Raw genomic sequence first — 7768 nt, forward strand, 5'->3', positions numbered from 1 at the left:
AACAAAAAAAAGCAACAGTGCTGAGGCCACAAAGTCATCAATTTACCAGTTTTAGTTTGGATTTTATTATTTGTATACAAGTGGAAGCAGTCTGACCTCTTATTCTGATTTATTATTATCATTATTATGACAATGCAAAATACGAACATTTCCGGATTCATACTAATTATTGGACATCTGATTTTTCTTTAAGGAAACGTATTGATATTTTGCATGGAAATCAAAAATAACCCTTAAAATGTGCATATCATGAAACAGGACATTTCCTGTGGCTAAAACCTTTCTGAATGAGTCTCTTGGCCAACATCTTGAACACAACACAGTTAAAACTGCAAACCTCTAATCATCATCAGCAGCAGCAATATCAGAGATGTCTTTATTGAGCCTGACAGCCTGAGCTCACTCAACAAGACACCAAGTGTCTAGTTTCATTATTCTCAACAATTTAAGCTGCTCACTGCGATGAGCTGCTCTTATAATGAAGCACCAGGATATTAAATAGCACTTTTTTTTTTTTTTAAGTAATCTGATTTCTAATGGACAGTTTGGGGCCCTGTAGATGGATTGCGCAACTTCTTGCAATAGTTAGTATTTTTACACACATAAAATTAACTTTTGACATTTTCCTTCTATTTTCTGAGAAAAAAAAAAACCATCTTTTAAAAACAATTTTCAATTTTTTTTTTAATCATAGTGAATTTATGTATTTAAACACCTTTCAGATCACATTGTCCACATTTTTTATCTAACATGCACATGTGTGTCTGACACTGAAAGGGGGAAGTTATAATGAGACTATTGTGTGTGAATATTCTATCTTTTGCTGCAGTGGCCCAGTTTTCCCAAACGGATGATTACAAGTTGATCTAATAAGCGATAAAACACAAGGGCTTTTAAATTACTGTAATTTTTTTTTTTTTTTTGGTTAAATAAAGATCCCTCTTTTATTATTATGAATTCCCATTTTAAAGCTAGTCATTAAATAGGAGGTCCACCTATAGGTTTTAAATGCAAACGTAACGTGATGCTGTGCTGGATTGTAATCAGCAAATTTACTAATGCAATAAAAAAAAAAACATAGCCAATTAAGGTATACCCCCCTCACACACACACACACACACACTCCCTCCCTCTCTCTCTCTCTCTCTCTCTCTCTCTCTCTCTCTCTCTCTCTCAAAATGAAAGCCCCTCGCTGACTTTGCCCAAAGGCGTTGTCTATGGTTGCCGGCTGTGCGTGATGAATCGTTATCTCCAGGCCATGCTGCTCGTCTGGGTAATAAAGTACCAGCAAAGCGGAGACAAAAGGAATTTGTCACAGTTGCCTCCCCGATATATTAGTGACCTACCGGCCGATTTGGCTTTCATTTTGGGAAGTGGTGGGAGGAGGGGTCCCGGTGGGGGCTGCACACCGAATTAAAAATGAACAGAAAACCCAAAGAAGCAAAGAGGGCAAAGTTACGCATGTGAAGGAAAGCAAGGAACCAATAGAAGCTCGGAGAGGTTCTCCATTTTTTTTTTTTCCCTTATAAACAATACATGTCTATCATAACCTCCTCCTGGGCCTAAAAGCATACAATACTACAACTGTTACTGGCAGCATTATTCATTTCCTGGCGACCATGATGCTCTCTATTTAATAAGGAGGCATAGAATCCGCTTTTACGCGGACTCGTAGTTGCGCAACGCTTTCAACGCATCTCAGCCAATCAGAACTCAGGATTATGATTGGTTTTAAAGCATTAACGTTTGAGAATGCATTATCAATGACGACTGTATAGGCGTATGTGGCTATCATGTCACTCTTAAAGGTGTTTTATTGATATAAATAAATTATTACAAACAAATTAGACAAAATGTCAAAGCCAGGTATCCATAGCAGATAGCCCAAGATAACCACTCAAGATTATATGACGGGGGAAAAAAAACAGTACTAATGTAAAAAAAAATAAAATAATCGCAAATAGTCTTGTTCAATAGTTTAAATAAAGTGTAATAAAAAGTCTATTTTCCTCTGAAAAGTTGTGGAGAAGAAACATAAATAATCAATTAAACTAGTATTTGTTCAAATTTGTATATTCCACCACCACTGCTTTACATTACAGAGTCATTATGAGGACGATTAGGCTTGTTAATGTTGTTGCTGATGCTGTTAATGTTGTTAGCTTCTGTTTCGTATCATTAGTTTGTGTTAAGCCTGTTTCTTAAAGGGTCTTTGGGTTTATTTTTTCCGCAATTCATCACGGAAAACACTTTCCCTCCCTCACTTGGCGCTCACTCATTTTTTTTTTTTTTTTTTCCTTCCCTTTAAAGAAACGATAATGTGAGGAGAAAACGTTGATCGAAACAACGTGTCTGTTTCTTAATTGTGTAACCTCAGTGCTGGGGTGTGAAGATGTGGTGACGCCAGGCCTTGACGTACGACCCATGAATGAGAATGAATTTTATAGGATTTCTCACGAGGTTGAACTATTTTTTTTTTTTTTTTTTTTTTTTTTAATGAGTCGCTCGTCGATAGCAGAGGAAACGCACGACAGGACTTGCGTGTCCAAACAGGCCGCACTAGTTTTCTTTTACTCTCGTCAGCTGCGAGGAGTCCCAACGATTTCCTGCATTTCATGAAAAACTGGCAAAAGGCTCACCAGACGGCAGAGGGGCGTCCGATAATGGATGTCTGCCCGCTAAGTTGTCCGATAACGGACACATTTAAATTGACAGCTAAAATGATCACAGACCTGAGGAAGAGGAGGAGGGGAGGGAAACAACAACAACTGCCTCTGCAATCAAGGATGTCAGAGTTTAGTGTGACAAAGGCTGTCATCCTCCTCTCTCCCCGGCCCTGTTTGGCTCTCTGCTGCCATTAGCTTGAATTTCAGATGCAGACACACCCAGAAACAAACATGGTCCAATGGTTGAGGAATGAGGGGCTCCTTCCAGTCAATGAAACCCTTTTTGTAACAAAGAATTCCAAGAAAAACCAAAAGAAAATAGTAATTTAGCTCTTTGTTATTAATTTATTTGGTCTTTTAGACATACCGGGAATCCACCTTGCTCGCTCACACCTCTAAATGGGATACCAAGTTTGATTTTTCACTTTATTTTATTCATTAACTGTTCAGTTAAGAGTTCAATTATATTTTCTATCAAATTTATTGCAGACCAACGTGAAAGTCTGTAATGGATGACAGAAAATGTTTTATTATACATTTTTTGGACCTAAAACTGGAATATTGGGTCTAAACGCATAAAACAATTCCACTTTTAAAGACCACCATGCATTAGTTTTGTATGCGTGTAGAATGTGACCATGTGAGACCGATGAAAATGCCAATTATTTGAAGAAAATTATGAAATATTTCAATAATAAACCGTCTGTTGTTTTAACAGGTTCCACAGTTACATGGTACAAGTGTAAGAAAAGTTCTGATTCTGTGAAGGGGTTTAGAAAAAAAAAAATAGCACGGTGTGAGTTTTATTTATTCCTATTACCCATATACTTATTCCTAAATACCTTTAGAAACCCTCATGGGGGCAGAGTAGCACAAATATTTGAGAAAAATAGTTAAGAGGTTTGTGTATTTGTTTAGAGTTGATCACCTCCTCGGTCTGCACTTGCAGAATTGAACATTTCATAAATGAAGATAGACAGAATTCACGTTCAAATTCTTATTACTTGTAGCAAAAAAAAAAAAACTATTAACATGTGGTTTTTTTTTTTTTAAATGTATAAATGTATAATTTCATATGGCTTTCTGAGCCTTAACAAAAACAATTCAACCTTATACCTCAGAGCACAAACGGTCGACGTGTGTTCACATTTTATTCAACGTAGAACTGACCAAATGAAAGAGAAATTCCATATTTACAACCATTAATTTCATTATTTACCAAAATAAAATCCAAAAATTAATGACTAAAATTCAATAATTACACTATTAGTTATACTGTCTGTTTCCTCCTGGTTTAACCTTGACCTGTTTAACTTGTGAAGTCCAGTCACTTTAATTTTCGCTTCCAAAAAGGCTTCTTTTTTTTAGTTAATATTGTATTGTCAGCGTTTATTTACAGCCTTGATGATCCTGCAGGCTTTTATCACTTGTCCTGATTGACTTTGATGTCACCATATTCCCAATTTTCAATAATGAAGTGGTTGAAAATGTAATTTTAAAACTGTAAAAGAAATAAAAAATAAAAATAAAAAAATGACTAAAGAAATGAGGCTTGTCTGCCATAAGAACATTGTATTATAATCCCCACGAGCTTCTGCACATTTCCAGCCTGAGAACCATCATTCATGGCGGTTGCATCCTGTGTTGGAGCCTCTTTTGTTGAGAGTGTACACCAAAACAAGAGTTCATTGATTCGAGAAGCATCGCCGAGTGTGGAGCCATCGTTGTTCTGCTGCAAGTGATTAAAAAAACCCTGCGAAGAACCATCGTGTACCCGAGGAACCCTTTTTATTCAGAGTGTGGAATTACATTATTCTGCATTTGGAGGGTTCAGTCCTTGACTCTTCGCCTCCCTCAGGGGAAAACCTGGCGCCTCCTGCCTGTATCAGACGACTCGCAACTGGACGGAGGGGAGAGGAGGAGGGGGGAGGGGAAGGAGGGGAATAGGAGGAGGAGGGGGGAGTAAAAACAGTGGAAAAAAGAGAGGAGAAACCGCTGAAATGCATGCTTGGGACTGTGAGGATGCACGGATGTCATGTTGCTGCACTGAGCATCACAAGGCTTCAACCAAGGGACAGGTAATGATCTTATTATTATTGTTATCATTGTCATTATTGTTTATTGGTGTCGTAATCTATATTAGTTTTAGAAAGCCTGGCGTGTTTCAGCTCTTAACTTCTTCCCGTGAGTTCGGTCTGTTAGGGCAAAAAAAAATCGACACTGAAAGGTAAAAGCAGGGCCTGTCATTTCATTACTCCACGTCAGATTCCTCGATTTCATCTTTTCCTCCTTTCCTTTTAAATGCAAACCGATTCATTTTGCTTCTTCTCAGCTGTTTGCCTCAGATAAACCTATCGATTAGACATCAGTTAGATTCCTAGCCGGGGCTTTATTGAGTAAGTTGGTGAACCTTAAAGTGAATTACAGGAACTGCTCTGCCCCTCCGGTGAACTATTTAGGTGAATCTAATTTACTTTGATAAAGACCATCTATTTTATCTACTCTGATCGCCATTTTCATCGCAGCTTTATTGTGGGACTGTGAGGACAGAGTTTGGGGAGGATTTTTTGGGGGGTGGAGGAGAGAACATTGGGATTCATGGATTCAGCTTTTTTTTTTGTAGATTTGAACTGAGAAACATCAATAAGAGCAAGTTTTGTAAAGAAAATGCTATTTTATTATTATTATTATTATTATTATTATAATGCCTGAAATCATCTATTCCTCATGTTATTATAATTTTGCTAAGATGCTAAGTCAATTATGTCTGCAATAAAGCCATTTATGTTTCTCAACCGACACTCTTTAACCAATCAGTAAAATTGACAACTTATAGCCATTATAGACTATTAATATGCATTTCTTTTTTTTTTTGTCTACAGGAGTCACAAAAAGAATCTACAATGTCTTCCAGAGCTGCACAACATGCTGCAAGATGCACCACTACACAGGAAATGTTCAATTTACACCAGACTACTTCCTGCTTTGGTAGTGAATGTAAATACACTATAGTTTCTGTATTTAGTCTTTTTTTTTTTTTTTTTTTTTCTCAATAATCTGAATTAATAGCCTATTTAAGGATATAATTCCTATTTTAACATTTGACGAGCATTTTAAAACTAATATATCCTCAATCTTCATTAAAAAGCATCTTATTTGATCTGAAATTGTATTTTTGTAAATTGCTGGGAAAAAAAATACATTCTAATAATTGGATGTTTGGGCTTCAAACTGTGACAAAATCTCCACAAGGTAAGGTTAAAAGTGCCTCTCCAGTTTGTTAATCCTCCCCTCCATGCCTGATCCTTCAGTCTAAAACCGGACTGCTCTGAGAGCCTGTTGTACACATGCGTCGTATTTAAGTGTAATTGGCCGTATCATTGGCTTTTGTCTTGTTTACAAAGCGGGCAACAGGAGCAGTAATTTAATTTCCTCCGCCGCATTGAAGAGCCACCAGCCGCCTGTCAGGCCCGAGCTCAGTCTCCCCAACCCCGGGCAGCGGGCAGGAGAGTGGCCCGGGGGCGATTCTGGAGGGGGAGGGGGGGGGGAGGGGTTGACATCTGCCTCCAAATAAAAGTCAATATGAATGATATGAATGCCATGGAGGATAGACCCACCCCCGTCATTATGGCTTCAAAAATCATTTTTAAAATATTTATCAAGTTAGGCTACTAAACTGAGGAAAATATGGTCATTTCAGTCTAGTCTGAATTTGAATAATGATCATTTTGTTTCTTTTCCTTTATCAGCATCATATAATATAGCTCCAAATTAATTATTTCAAATTGCATGTATAATATTTGTTCATTTTTGTTGCTTTTAATGTGAATAACTTCCCTCCGAATGTTTACTTTCCATTTCTTTCCAGGAGTACAATTTAGTTATTTAATTTGAGATAAATAGTAAAACAAAAAAAATGTAGGCTAACTTGTATTTTCTTTCCCCGTCCGGTTTACTAGTGGTACCAACTTTCATATTTTACCTTTAAAAGGAAAAACTAAAGCAATTATTTTCAAAGAAGTGAATTTTTGTTATCATATATACCTGATATTATATCTTATTGTTTTTTTAACTGCTAAAGTATGACTTATGAGCCTAAATACATTGTACCATTAAGGTATTTTAATAAGCATGAAATAGTCAGGAGAGTAATTTAAAAACAGGAAGAGAAAAAAAGCAGAAATGGGTCATTTTTCAAAATATGCTTTCATCTCCCTTAATGTTAACACCACAGATAATCTTCTCTAAAAAAAATAATAATAATTATATTTATTACACAGAACACAAAAATGTGTTGTCAAATCTAACAATCTATAAGAAGATGACTGAAAAATAAAAAGCAACCATGTCAGGTTGAAGCCCGCAAAAAAGAGAAGGCACCGTTAACAGCATGTTAGTATTTAACCTTTACTCTCAATAAAAAACAGCATATGGAAATGTGTGTGTGACATTTGAGACATTTGGTTGTGTTTTCAGCATTAGGTTAGGATTCAGGATTATTTTAGGTTATAGCTCTGAATATCTAAAAAAAAAAAAAAATCTATTTTCTTTATAAAGAAAAAGCCTTTACTCAACTTAAAAAATTCCCCACGGCAAAAAAAAAAAAAAGAAGAAAAAAAAAAGAAATACTGCTGCTGCTCTTATGTGTTGTTTAATTCTTCAGTTGAAAAATTAAAAAAAAAAAAAACCTTTCATACAGTCAGCCATGGTTTATCTTCCAGAAAATCAAATAATGAGTTTTAAAAGGATATATTTATTTGCAACATGAAGGGGAAAAAAACAGGCTTTTATAAATTAACTTTTCATTGACATTAAACTGGTTTAAAGAAGAATGAACCGTGTACAGTGTTGTATGTGTGCGTGTTTGTTTACTCGACCAGCGCCGAGAGAGAGCAAGAAAAAGAAAGAAAGAAAGATGGCACATTAGGCCTGAGGGCGCATCATTATTGGAGAGCCTGGCTTCCCTCTCTCTCTCTCTCTCTCTCTCTCTCTCTCCCCCTTTCCCTCTCCCCCGCTCTCTCTCTCTCTCTCTCTCTCTCTCTCTACCAGACCCACTACATCCAATCACAAGAGGTGGTCGAAGGACAAACGGGGCCCGGCCC

The sequence above is a fragment of the Embiotoca jacksoni genome, unplaced genomic scaffold (assembly GCF_022577435.1).
Source record: "Embiotoca jacksoni isolate LCO1_2020_lvr unplaced genomic scaffold, fEmbJac1.0.p SCAF_45, whole genome shotgun sequence".
In the NCBI taxonomy this organism is placed as follows: Eukaryota; Metazoa; Chordata; class Actinopteri; family Embiotocidae; genus Embiotoca; species Embiotoca jacksoni.